The sequence below is a fragment of the Bos mutus genome, chromosome 5 (genome assembly GCF_027580195.1).
Source record: "Bos mutus isolate GX-2022 chromosome 5, NWIPB_WYAK_1.1, whole genome shotgun sequence".
In the NCBI taxonomy this organism is placed as follows: Eukaryota; Metazoa; Chordata; class Mammalia; order Artiodactyla; family Bovidae; genus Bos; species Bos mutus.
Window position 1 is genome coordinate 108469978 of NC_091621.1, and position 14769 is coordinate 108484746.

The window sequence follows — 14769 nt, forward strand, 5'->3', positions numbered from 1 at the left end:
CTATTTCAAACAATGGTGTCTTCAAAAATCAGTTCTTAAACCACACTGATGGCCACTCACTACTTCAGTCTCACTGTGCTGCTGGGAGTATGAACAACTCCCACGTGCTGAACAACATCCTGTGAGGTAGTCACACCACAAACATTTAATGACCACTGTTCCAGAAGAGAGGAGGTGGTGAAAAACACAAAGCCCTGCTTTCACAGCGCTGACACTGTACGCAGGTATAAGGAAGAAATTAAGGCTCAGTTGCCAGACCTGTCAGACTCTAAAGCCTACACCGCATGTTTCAACTGTATCATCTCACACTGGCGAGATGCACCTTCTCCTAAAAATCCACACCTGACCATGCAGTCCTGACACCACTGTCTGCAGCTTAGGCTTCCTCTCTGTTGGCAGTCCGGTGTCACCTTCTCAGTGAGCTGTTCCTCCCCCACTCCCAAAAGCAAAGACTGCTTGGTCAAGGGTTAACATATATTGACATGTATGAAATTCTTTTTCTCCCTCATTAACTCCTAAACTCTCTCAGGACAAGAACTATATCTCAGCCTCTTTTTAAGTCTAGAAGATGGTCCATACAATAGGCATTCAATCAAGGGCAGAGTGGAGTTCATGAGAACAATTTCAATAGAGTCAACAGTGGAGGCCAGCCTGCAAGGAACTAAGGACTAAAGGGAAGAGAAGGACATAGAGTTTGTTTGTTTGTTTGTTTTTAAGAACAAATGTAGAAAGGAAACAGATGGAGAAAGACAGCACTGTGAAGTAACGTGGCCCAGTTAAGGTGGCTTATTTTGTTTTTTAAGAATGAGAAAGATTTGAATGAATGTGTTGGTAGGGTAGTACAACGCAGTACAAAGAGCAAGGTGTCAGCATTAGAGACCTGAATTTGCATCTGGCCCTGTCACTACATCTGTAGACTACTTAAGCTCTGTATTTACACACATACAAAATGACAGTGGTAACACCCGCACCTCACTGTGAAGGTCACAGCACTAAGCAAACAGGAGACATTCAATAAGTGGTGCTAATCACTATGACCCTATGTGGAAGCCTGGACTCTGGTGTTCTAAACCTCCCACGTAGTCTGTGCTTTCGCCCAGATTTCCTGTCTCACTCTACGTGTAATATGCGAAGCAAAGAAACAGGGTCCTGGTTTCTCCTGTGAGCCACCCTCCATGCTATTCCACTTCCTCGTGACAGACTGCATGAGCTCCTGAATGGCTGCTGTGGGAAATCAGTGATGTCACCAGCTAAGGAAGAGAGACAAACTGCAGAATAAGCAGATGACACTGGCTTTAAATTATCAAATGTACCAGATTTTGAGCTCCTGCCAAAACATTCATTGAGAACTGGGAAAAGGGAAACCAAAAACACAAGCACACAGAACATTGTTTAAGTTTCAAAGCCATCAAGGGGTCCCCAGCATCCACTCTGGGCACAGAGAGAAGGCAGTATGATAAAACATCATCCCTGAGGTCCTTTCTCAGCATTTTACTCTGATGTCAGATTCATTATAAGTTCCCCAAATCACAAGATTAGTATTTAAACAATTTTTGTTCACAGTCATTTATTTATTTTGTCATGCCACGCAGTTTGGGGGATTTTAGTTCCTTCACCAGGGACTGAACTCCAGCCCTCAGCAACGAGAGAGTGGAGTCCTAACCACTGGATGGCCAGAGAAGTCCCCACAGCCATTTAAAGTTAATGCTCATGGATTGTGTTCACCTGTTACCTATATCTGGCCAAGAGCAGCACCCTACCTCAGCCCTCTCTCCCAGATCTCACAGCCCCCTGCTTAACAAGGTATATGGAAGTGGGCCAAAGCCCAGGTTAATGTAATAAGGAATGAGGAAAAGGCTACAGGCACCCGGGATTATCAAAATACAGGGAAGATGTCTTTTATTACAATCAATTACCAGCTAATCAAGGACTACAGAAATAAACATGTAAAACAAGAAAATACAACTATCATTTAGAGTTCCAAGACAACTGGAAGATGGAAAAGAGATGAGGAGGAAAAACAGCAGGAAATACATGTGTTATCTACAAACTTAATCACAAACACTCACAAAAGCTTCAAGTAACCAAGCGGAGGCTGAAAATTCAGTTTTTGTGAAACAGGGTCTGATTAGGAACTTGAATTTACCACGGATGAATAAGAAAGAAGGGTAAAGAATATTCCAGACAGCTCTAAACATCTCACCAGAAAAAAAAAAAAAAAAGGCCAGAAACCCACCACAAATCACATAGGCAGCACAAGACTGGAAAACAAGGTAACAGTCATTCGTCACGGAAAAGAAACTTCAAATCATCCTTCCCCCCATATAAAAAGCATCTTGAATCATTATTCCATGAGAATAATTTTCAGAACTCCAATCCTAACCACACAGGCTGATCCTGGATAATACGCGCCTCAGTTTCTCCAGAGTTCAGATCAGATCAGATCAGTTGCTCAGTCGTGTCCGACTCTTTGCGACCCCATGAATCGCAGCACGCCAGGCCTCCCTGTCCATCACCAACTCCCAACACATAATAAATACAGTGAGTTCTGAGTCTGACCAGAATCTAAGCCTGTGTTCTGACCCCAGACCTGAATCTTCAACGTCAAGTTCCAAGTCACACCTGAGGAAGACTTTGCTGCGGTAAATGTATCCGAGGCTGCCGTTCCTTCAAAGAAAAGGGCCCCGGCGTGAGGTGCGGTTTCTGTAAACTGCTCCCAGCGGCGGGAGGGGATGTATTCGGCCTCGAGCCCCCAGGGCGCTTCAGCTCGGACGCCGGGGACCCCCACCTCTCGCTGAGCCGGCTGAGGTCGGGGGTTCCCGACCCTGGGAGGCCACCCCCGCCCCGAGCACCGCCCTCGCCTCGCAGGCCCCGCACCCGACCTCACCAAGCCCGCGACTGGAGACCGCCGGCCTAGACCCCCACCCCGTGCGCCTGACGAGCGAGGGCCCGGCCGGCCCGCGGCAGCGCCTCCCGGCTTCTCTGCCCGTCAGTCTGCCAGTCCGTGCGTCAGTCGGTCTCTCCATATTCCCCGCGTCTCCACCGGGGTGCATGTGTGGGCTCCGGGCCTCGCAGACCCAGAGGGTCGCCACCAGCCTCTCGCTCGGCACTCACCTGCCCGGCGGGGGTTGTCCAGCTGCCTCACCGCCGCGCGCCGTCGCCTCCACGGTGCCAACCCTGCACTGGCTAGCGCGGCTCGGCCCCTGTCAGCGCTTGGCTGCGCCACCACGCACGCGCGCGGGGCCGAGCGGACGGTCGCGGGGCATTCTGGGAGCTGTAGTCTTTTGGGTCCGCCGGGCGGGAGCGGCGGCGGGGTCTGCGAGCCTCTGGACCGGGCACACCAAGCTCTTTTCGAAGCCGACCCTGCGTCTTCCAGCGGGCGGCAGGGGTGGGAGGTGTGACCTTCAAAGCCCAGTTTTGGCTTGGCGAGGCCCACTTGGCCTCCCGTCTGCACTGCAGCCCGAGGATTTAGGGGAATATTGGGGTGGGTCTGTGGTCAGGCTGTGGGACACACGCTCCAGGGCTGTGGAAAGGAGCGGCTTACTTGATATTCATTTTCTAAATATTTAAGTGCCTTCTTTATGGGTGTACAAACACCCTGCTTATTTAACTTATATGCAGAGTAGTACATCATGATAAATGCTAGGCTGGAGGAAGCACAAGCTGAAATCAAGATTGCTGGGAGAAATATCAATAACCTCAGATATGCAGATGACACCACCCTTATGGCAGAAAGTGAAAAAGAACTTAAGAGCCTCTTGAGGAAAGTGAAAGAGGAGAGTGAAAAAGTTGGCTTAAAGCTCAACATTCAGAAAACTAAGATCATGGGATCTGGTCCCATCAGATCAGATCAGATCAGATCAGTGGCTCAGTCATGCCCAACTCTTTGCGACCCCATAAATCGCAGCACGCCAGGCCTCCCTGTCCATCACCAACTCCCGGAGTTCACTCCGACTCACGTCCATCGAGTCAGTGATGCCATCCAGCCATCTCATCGTCTGTCGTCCCCTTCTCCTCCTGACCCCAATCCCTCCCAGCATCAGTCTTTTCCAATGAGTCAGCTCTTCGCATGAGGTGGCCAAAGTACTGGAGTTTCAGCTTTAGCATCATTCCTTCCAAAGAAATCCCAGGGCTGATCTCCTTCAGAATGGACTGGTTGGATCTCCTTGCAGTCCAAGGGACTCTCAAGAGTCTTCTCCAGCACCACAGTTCAAAAGCATCAATTCTTCGGCGCTCAGCCTTCTTCACAGTCCAACTCTCACATCCATACATGACCACAGGAAAAACCATAGCCTTGACTAGACGAACCTTTGTTGGCAAAGTAATGTCTCTGCTTTTGAATATGCTATCTAGGTCGGTCATAACTTTCCTTCCAAGGAGTAAGCATCTTTTAATTTCATGGCTGCAGTCACCATCTGCAGTGATTTTGGAGCCCAGAAAAATAGTCTGACACTGTTCCCACTCTTTCTCCATCTATTTCCCATGAAGTGGTGGGACTGGATGCCATGATCTTCGTTTTCTGAATGTTGAGCTTTAAGCCAACTTTTTCACTCTCCACTTTCACTCTCATCAAGAGGCTTTTTAGTTCCTCTTCACTTTCTGCCATAAGGGTGGTGTCATCTGCATATCTGAGGTTATTGATATTTCTCCCGGCAGTCTTGATTTCAGCTTGTGTTTATTCCAGTCCAGCATTTCTCATGATGTACTCTGCATATAAGTTAAATAAACAGGGTGACAATATACAGCCTTGACGAACTCCTTTTCCTATTTGGAACCAGTCTGTTGTCCCATGTCCAGTTCTAACTGTTGCTTCCTGACCTGCATACAAATTTCTCAAGAGGCGGATCAGGTGGTCTGGTATTCCCATCTCTTTCAGAATTTTCCACAGTTTCTTGTGATCCACATAGTCAAAGGCTTTGGCATAGTCAATAAAGCAGAAATAGATGTTTTTCTGGAACTCTCTTGCTTTTTCGATGATCCAGCGGATGTTGGCAATTTGATCTCTGGTTCCTCTGCCTTTTCTAAAACCAGCTTGAACATCAGGAAGTTCACGGTTCACATATTGCTGAAGCCTGGCTTGGAGAATTTTGAGCATTACTTTACTAGTGTGTGAGAGGAGTGCAATTGTGCGGTAGTTTGAGCATTCTTTGGCATTGCCTTTCTTTGGGATTGGAATGAACACTGACCTTTTCCAGTCCTGTGGCCACTGCTGAGTTTTCCAAATTTGCTGGCATATTGACTGCAGCACTTTCACAGCATCATCTTTCAGGATTTGGAATAGCTCAACTGGAATTCCATCACCTCCACTAGCTTTATTCGTAGTGATGCTTTCTAAGGCCCATTTGACTTCACATTCCAGGATGTCTGGCTCTAGGTCAGTGATCACACCATCGTGATTATCTGGGTTGTGAAGATCTTTTTTGTACAGTTCTTCTGGGTATTCTTGCCATCTCTTCTTAATATCTTCTGTTTCTGTTAGGTCCATACCATTTCTGTCCTTTATCAAGCCCATCTCTGCATGAAAGCTGATCCAGGTATTCAAGGAGAGACGGCGTAGGCGAAGATCAGGAAACAACTGCTTAATTAAATGTTAATTAAGGATATAAAGAGTAATAGAATGAGGATAGCTCAGTGAGGAAATTCAGTGGAGAAAAGAGGCTGAAGAATTCAGCCAGAAGGTAAGAGAAAGAACGACATGGTGAGACCAAATTTCGTTGAACAACGCCCGCACTTTATTTTTCAACGTAGTTTTTATACCTTAGGTTGTGCATAGAGGATAATGGGGGAAGGGGTAGAGTCTTGCAGCAAACCAGGCTTTCTTCCTGCAAACTTATCATATGCAAACGCTTAGGTGATTTGCATCATCTTCTGCCCGGAGGCCTGTTAACATTTTAAGACCTTTTCTTCAGAAAACTTATTTTTCTCTAAAGGTGGTTGGTCAGGAGCCACCCTCCAAAAAAGCATTAGATAAAGTTGCATTCCTACAGAGCAAAGGTGTGGGCTATAACAAGAAAAAAAGAATTAACTCAAGGGTCCCAGGTTACAAACATTAAAGCTACTACTTAACACAATTCTATTAATCAATACACTGCCAGGGACACAGCAGGTAAGGGATATGGAAACTTGGCAGCAAACATTGGCCCAACAAGTGAAAATCCCTTCACCAATACAATTTCTAATCAATCTTCTAACTACTCAGAAGAATCTGTGTTTAGACAGTTTAGAACATCTCCTGCCTCTCACAGTTGGGAGGCTCTGAACAATCACATGTGGCTGGAAAAACCTATTCAGGCAGGCTAGAGGATTTCCAAAGGAGTTTGTAGGTTAAACACTGTCACACCCAGGAATTATTAACTGAACTGTAAGCTAACTCTTTTTCAGAGAGGTAGTGGGGAGGATCCCGCCTTTGCCAGATGCCGAGCCTCCTTCCTCATGACCTTGTCATGGGCGGAGTTCCTCACTGGCTCCCAGCAGCTTTTTGATAGAATCTCCTGTACAATGTCAGGAACCTCATTTCATGAGCTCAGATCTCCAGATCCTGAAAGGCCCAAGGTAAGAGAAACCCAAATAAGACGGTAGGTGTTGCAAGAGGGCATCAGAGGGCAAACACACTGAAACCATACTCGCAGAAAACTAGTCAATCTAATCACACTAGGACCACAGCCTTGTCTAACTCAATGAAACTAAGCCATGCCCGTGGGGCAACTCAAGACGGGCGGGTCATGGTGGAGAGATTTGACAGAATATGGTCCACTGGAGAAGGGAATGGCAAACCACTTCGGTATTCTTGCCTTGAGAACCCCATGAACAGTATGAAAAGGCAAAATGAAAGGATACTGAAAGAGAAATTCCCCAGGTCAGTAGGTGCCCAATATGCTACTGGAGATCAGGGGAGAAATAACCCCAGAAAGAATGAAGGGATGGAGCCAAAGCAAAAACAATACCCAGCTGTGGATGTGACTGGTGATAGAAGCAAGGTCCGATGCTGTAAAGAGCAATATTGCATAGGAACCTGGAATATCAGGTCCATGAATCAAGGCAAATTGGAAGTGGTCAAACAAGAGATGGCAAGAGTGAATGTCGACATTCTAGGAATCAGCGAACTGAAATGGACTGGAATGGGTGAATTTAACTCAGATGACCATTATATCTACTACCGCAGGCAGGAATCCCTCAGAAGAAATGGAGTGGCCATCATGGTCAACAAAAGAGTCCGAAATGCAGTACTTGGATGCAATCTCAAAAACGACAGAATGATCTCTGTTCATTTCCAAGGCAAACCATTCAATATCACAGTAATCCAAGTCTATGCCCCAACCAGTAACGCTGAAGAAGCTGAAGTTGAACGGTTCTATGAAGACCTACAAGACCTTTTAGAACTAACACCCCCAAAAGATGTCCTTTTCATTATAGGGGACTGGAATGCAAAAGTAGGAAGTCAAGAAACACCTGGAGTAACAGGCAAATTTGGCCTTGGAATACGGAATGAAGCAGGGCAAAAGCTAATAGAGTTTTGCCAAGAAAATGCACTGGTCCCATCACTTCATGGCAAATAGATGGGGAAACAGTGGAAACCGTGGCTGACTTAATTTTTCTGGGCTCCAAAATTACTGCAGATGGTGATTGCAGCCATGAAATTAAAAGACACTTACTCCTTGGAAGGAAAGTTATGACCAATCTAGATTGCATATTAAAAAGCAGAGACATTACTTTGTCAACAAAGGTCCGTCTAGTCAAGGCTATGGTTTTTCCAGTAGTCATGTATGGATGTGAGTTGGACTATAAAGAAAGCTGAGCACCGAAGAATTGATGCTTTTGAACTGTGGTGTTGGAGAAGACTCTTGAGAGTCCCTTGAACTGCAAGGAGATCCAACCAGTCCATCCTAAAGGAGATCAGTCCTGGGTGTACATTGGAGGGACTGATGTTGAAGCTGAAACTCCAATACTTTGGCCACCTGATGCAAAGAGCTGACTCCTTTGAAAAGACCCTGATGCTGGGAAAGAGTGAGGGCAGGAGGAGAAGGGGACGACAGAGGAAGAGATGGCTAGATGGCATCACCAACTCAATGGACATGGGTTTGGGTGGACTCCGGGAGTTGGCGATGGACAGGGAGGTCTGGCATGCTGCAGTTCATGGGGTCACAGAGCTGGACACAACTGAGCAACTGAACTGAAACCAGTCCTAGACCAGTCTGACCCACTCTTACATAATTCACAAGTTGGTTGAGGTCTTTTGGGCAAATACAGTGAGGGTGTAGTCAGAGGTCTGCATTTCAGTCTATCAACCACGGTAACTTTTGGCTCAGCCATAAAATGAGAACATGAACCTATGGTTGTTGTGAGAACTACTTGCTATTTGAGAAAATGTTAAAGTACAGTATGACTGAACAGTCCATGAAGTTAGCCGGGCCCATCTCCATTTGATATCTAGGTCCCAGTTGACATCAGGCTGTAGTTTAAAAAAAAATAAAACACTTCCCATGTTTTAGAAAGGTCACCAAAAGCTACAACAGAATTACAGGAATATTTTTCTAGAAATTTCACCCTTATTTGGAAAAGAAAGACTACAATTTAGCTTGAGAGCTGCTTATTAACCTAAGCTCAAATTCCTAAGGGTATTCCAAGGTGGGAATGATGCAGTGAATTAATGGGAACCACAGATGAAATCTACAAAACACAAGGCATTCTCAGTCATGACCTCATAGAATTATGCTCACTTTACAAAGCACTTTCATGCTATTCACAACACTCCTGTGGTAAAAGCGGGGCAAATTTTATGCTTACAGTTTTATAGAGAACTTGGCCAAAATCATGAGAACTGATAAGTGGCTGAAGAACTGCAGAAACAGAGGGTCAACTTTAAAGTTACATGTGGATTTTCAACCACACAGAGGTCAGTGCCCCATGTGGTTCAAGGGTCAACTGGCCTTGGCCCTGGCACTATCCTCGTTACAGCTTTATGAAGCCCTGTCTGAGGGGTAACACTTTCCTGTAGTTTTAAACCTCTCAGTGCCCTAGAGCCATATCAATGAAAGGCTACATCATGTGTGGATGGGAACTTTACTTTTGAAGCATTCTTGGCTCCAGGCTCCCTCTCAACCTCATCTGGGTCTCCTTTGATAGGAACTTATTATTTCCTAGGAAACTCCCATGGGGAAAGTCCTGTCCTTACAAGAGGGGTCTGCAGTAGCTTCCAAGTACTCCTTTGAGCCCCTCCTGCCACACCAGCTTGCTCTGGGAGTCATTCGCCTGGCCACAACTTCTGGCCCACTATGGAGGAGGAAGGCCGACTACCACCATGATATAAGAGAACTTTCAGTACAAAATAGGGCATTAGAATCTGAAAGGGCAGCTCTAACTGACTTTTCTAAGGCCAGAGGATCTTGTTACACAAGAAGATATAGAGGGCCTCCTGTTTCGTGCCACCCAAAGGTCTCATTTGACCTTTTGTCCAATAGTCACCAACACATCATCTCATCCTCTGAAGTGCTCACGTTGAAATTGGGGCCAGAAATCCAACTCAATTCCTTCTTGAGTTTGTACATTTCATGATTGTACTTTTCACCAGGGCAAATCACCACCCATACTTACCACTTAAACCATCCCCCCTGCAACCCTCTCCAAAAATTTGGCCTCTAAGAATCTTTCTGTACAGTACACAGCACTTAATGAGGTAAGCATAGGGTCACACCAGATCCAGAACTGAAAATCCAAATTTTGCTTTTACTTCTAGTTATGGTGGGGCTAGTGGTTAAGAACCCACCTGCCAATGCAGGAGACGTAAGAGATTAGGGTTGGATCCCTGGGTTGGGAAGATCCCCTGGAGGAGGAAATGGCAACCCACTCCAGTATTCATGCCTGAAGAATTTTATGGACAGAGGAGCCTGGTGGGCTATAGTCCATGGTGTCACAAAGAGTTGGACACAACTGAAGTGACTTAGCACATACACACATTCAGAAATAGCTAAATTTTGTGTCTTTATCTCTAATAAAGAACATACCTTGTAAGTAATGTATATGAATTCCAGTATTTTTCATCTTTTTTCTTTTGGTTACGCCATGTGACATGTGGGATTGTAGTTCCCCAACCAGGGATTGAACCTGGACCCTTAGCAGTGAGAGCACAGAGTCCTAACCTGTGGACCACTAGGGAATTATGAATTTCAGTATTTTTAAAATGTATCATGACTAAATATAATTTCTGCTCCAGATAGAGTCCTGGAAGAAAAAGGTTATTAGCTAAAAATTAAGGACTTTAATATATCAAAATTGGTTAATAACTGTGAAATGGTTATATGATATTAATAATAAGGGAAACCAATCAGTATATATGGAAACTCTATTTTATATGCAGTTTTCCTGTAAATCTAAAACTTTTCTAAAATTTAAATAAAAATTGCATCAAACCTTGAAAAAAATGCATAGAAGCAAAAAGACAATATAAAACACCTAGGAATAAGTCTGATTAAGGAGGTAAAAGACCTGTTCTTGCAAAACTATGATGCTGCTGAAAGAAACGGAAGATGAAACAAACAGATGGAAAGATATCCCATGTTCATGGATTGGAAGAATATTGTTAAAATGACCATATTTACCCAAGGGAATTTACAGATTCAATGCAATCCCTATCAAAATACCAGTGACATTTTTCACAGAACTAGAACAATTTGCATGGAAAAATAAAACAAAACATCCCAAATAGCCAAAACAATCCTAGGAAAGAACTAAACTGGAAGTATCATGCTGCCTAATTTCAAACTATACTGCGCAGCTACAGTCATCAAGACAGTATAGTACTGACCCAAAACCAGAGCCGTAGGCCAATGGACAGAACAGAGAGCCCAGGAACTGTCCACTCATGTGGAGGAGGCAAGAATACAAATGGGGAAAAGACAGCCTCTTCAATAGTGTTGGGAAAACTGGATAGCTACATGCAAAAAAATTTGCACTGTTATGGGGAACGTAAATTGGGGCAGTCACTATCGAAAACAGTATGGAGTTTCCTCAAAAAATTAAAAATAGAACTACCATATGATCTAGCAATTCCACCCCTAATTAGAAAAGATATACGCACCCCTATGCCCATTGCAGTATTATGTATAATAGCCAAAATATGGAAGCAACCCAAGTGCCCATCAATAGGTGGGTAATGATTTGGTAAAGACACAATGGGATATTACTCAGAATGAAATCTTGCCATTTGCAACAACATGGATGGATTTGGAGATTACTATACTAAGTGAAGTAAGTCAGCAGACAAGTTTGTAGGGTTTCACTTGTATTTGGAATCTAAAAACAAAAGAACATAATAATAGAAATAGAGTCACACAGAACAATCAGGTGGTTGCCAGGAGGGAGGGGGTTAGGAGAGAGAAGTTAAGAAGTACAAACTTCCAGTTGCAAAATAAATGAGTCATGGGTATGAAATGTACAGTGTGAGGAATATAGTTAGTAAATGTGTAATATCTTTTATGGTGATAAATCGTAACCAGACATTGTGGCGATCACTTTGAAATGCATAAAAATATTAAATCAATGTTGATTAACAGGAAATTAATACAGAGCTGTATGTCAATTATACCTCAATGAAACTGGAAGAAAATCCCCTTAAACTCATTATCCAAGAAACCACAGTTTCATCATGTAGCTTTCTAGTCTTTTTTTTTAAACTTTTTACTATTCATTTTTGATGTTGACATGTCCTCCATTCTCTGGTTGGTTCAAGTTTAGGATGCACTCACCTCTGGTAGGCGGACCAAACCAACATAAACACTAACATAGTGTTGTAGGACTATTTCAAAAACAAACTCATAGGAAAAACATCAGACTTTCGGTTACCAGATGTAAGGAGCGGGAGCAAGGAGACCTGGTTGAAGGCAGTCAAAAGGTACAAACGTCTTTGGACTTCCCTGGTGGTCCAGTGGTGAAGACTGCACTTCCACTGCATGGGGCACAAGTTCAACCCCTGGTCTGGGAAGTTCTACATGCCGACCAGTTCACCCCTGCCCTGCCCCCCAAAATGTATAAACTTCCACTTATAAAGAAGATCTAGGGGTACATTGGAGAAAGAAATGGCAACCCACTCCAGTATTCTTGTCTGGAGAATCCCAGGGACTGGGGAGCCTGGTGGGCTGCCATCTGTGGGGTCGCAGAGTCAGACACAACTGAAGGGACTTAGCAGCAGCAGCAGCAGGGGTATATTGTACAACATGATAAATACAATTAACAGTGTTTATGTGTGCACTTAGTCATGTCTGACTCTTTGTAAACCCACAGACTGTGGCCCAACAGACTCCTCTGTCCATGGGATTTCCCAGGCAAGAATACTGGAGCGGGTTGCCATTTTCTTCTCCACGGGATCTTTCTGACCCAGGAATCGAAAGTGAGTTTACTTCGTCTCCTGCACTAGCGGGTGAATTCTTTGCCACTGCACCAGCCGGGAGGCCGTGATTAGCACTGCTGTATGTTACATGTGGAAGTTGTTAGGAGAGTAAATCCCAAGCGTTCTCATTAGAAAATATTTTTAATTAAAAAAAATTTATGTTTACTAGGCTTATTGTGAGGTCATTATGCTGTACACCTTAAAATTATACAGAGCTGTATGTCAATTATACCTCAATGAAACTGGAAGAAAATCCCCTTAAACTCATTATCCAAGAAACCACAGTTTCATCATGTAGCTTTCTAGTCTTTTTTTTTAAACTTTTTACTATTCATTTTTGATGTTGACGTGTCCTCCATTCTCTGGTTGGTTCAAGTTTAGGATGCACTCAGCCCTGGTAGGCGGACCAAACCAACAGCAGCATCAGGTCTCAGCCTGTTCCCCAACTAACCATCAAGAAGGTTGGCAAGCTCTCCTGGGCTTGGAAAGGAAAATGACCTTCTCTGAGTACTTTCTTCACGTCAGACCCTGGGTTTACATCACTCTTTTGGAGGCACCTAACCTCTGCTTCCACTGCAGGACACCAGGCTCTCCTGGCTATCATATGGCACCCACTCCAGTACTCTTGCCTGGAAAATCCCATGGACGGAGGAGCCTGGTGGGCTGCATGCAGTCCATGGGGTCGCTAAGAGTCAGACACGACTGAGCGACTTCACTTTACTTTCCACCTTCATGCATCGGAGCAGGAAATGGCAACCCACTCCAGTGTTCTTGCCTGGAGAATCTCAGGGATGGGGGAGCCTGGTGGGCCGCTGTCTATGGGGTCGAACAGAGTCAGACACGACCGAAGTGACAGCAGTAGCAGGGAAAGAGGGCAGTGACTGCCCAGGTATCTGACTGCAGCTGGCCCCACAGCCTGCCCAGACCCTGATTTCTGGATGGTTCAGATTCTAATTTCTGGTGGTTCAGATCCTAGGGTTTCTTGCATCACTGGTTAACTGAATTCAATCTAATTTTCGAGATGCCATGTTCTCTCCTCAGCCAACCTGCCACCCACCCAAATGTCTTTAATAAAAATGTTAAAATGACAAACTGCACTTAAGAATATATCACAAGTATATAAAAATAAAACCAAAAGAGAATGAAAAAAAGGAAATCTGCCCACTCCAATAGCCCAGAAAGGAAAACCAGCCAAACCACAGATCACTAGCAATCAGAATTGTCAAACAAGACTGGCATTCTATTTCCTTATTTGCTATGAGGAAATTAACTAAAACCCATGGTGTCCAATATCCTGCCCACCCCCCACCCCCCGCCCCGTGTGTGTACTAGCAGCTCTCAGATTGCAGATGCTCTGGTAGCACCTGCTTCCTCTCTGGCAGCCCGTACTGGAGAAGGAAGTAGATGTGTGTCTGAACAGCACTCTGTGATTAATCACTTGGGTCACAGATCTAGTAGTTTCAAACATTCCTCCCAGACTCTCACAAGAGGACTAACAGAGAAATCAAATTGTTTCTGGAGGAACTGAAATGCCACATGGTGGTCCATGCCTGCCGGTCGCCCTGAACTGTACTTTAGATTTGACTTTAAGGATCACGTCCTGCTCTTCTTCCCAATAGGTCGAGCTCTTCACCTTGGGCTGCCTTTGATTTGATACACCTGGGGAGGATTCAGCCGCTCCACCCTCACAACACCCCCACTCCTGATTACTAGGTGATCTGAGGGGGAAGAGCGGGGAGAAGCACTAACTCAGAGCAGTTCCGATGTCTGGGCCCAAACCTGCTTTAGACTCTCAACCACAGGTATGGACGGGTCTCAACTGTGTCTCTCTTCCTCATGACAATATTTGAAGCAATGCCAAGCTTTCTCTTACAAGGTCTGAGCCTTAACACTGCTTCACCACTCCTATGTTCTTGGAGGCTGGATCTCGTGTTTATCTCTGTTCCTCAGATGGGGTGTCTGAAACTGAGACACCCCATGAGTGTCTCATCACAACGCCATGAGCCTGGAATATGGAGACTAATGGCTTCGCCTGATACCACTACCATCAACATATCCTAAAACTCTGATCTCACTGGCAACCACTTCTGGTTAATCTATTTTCTTTGGATGACATCTTAATTATCTTACCAAATAAACGCCTTGGTTAACTGTCCTAGTTTTGTGTCATCTGCAAAACTGAGAAATAAGCTTTCTTCCTTTTCATCTCTGCTGGAAAAACATGCAGAATGAGGCAGGGCCCAGGACAGAAGCCTATGGCGTAACAATAGTGCTTTCCTTCCAGGGAGGTGATCGTCCACTCCCTTTCACCTCTGACAGCAGCTGGTTCAGTCAGCTGTCAGGATCAGAGACTGTCAAATGCCTCAATGAGATCAATACATCCAGTT

General features: G+C 44.9%; 1 protein-coding gene across 2 annotated transcripts in view; it reads right to left on the reverse strand.

The window, feature by feature from the left end:
* Positions 1-3242, reverse strand: part of SGSM3 (small G protein signaling modulator 3) — a 33997-nt gene extending 30755 nt beyond the window's left edge. The window contains exon 1 of one of the 2 annotated variants that reach the window (XM_070371531.1): positions 3115-3242. The gene's annotated coding sequence lies outside the window, so the exon portion shown is untranslated. The remainder of the gene's footprint in view (positions 1-3114) is intronic. The other variant, XM_070371532.1, reaches the window with a different exon arrangement.
* Between the last annotated feature and the right edge of the window lie 11527 nt (positions 3243-14769).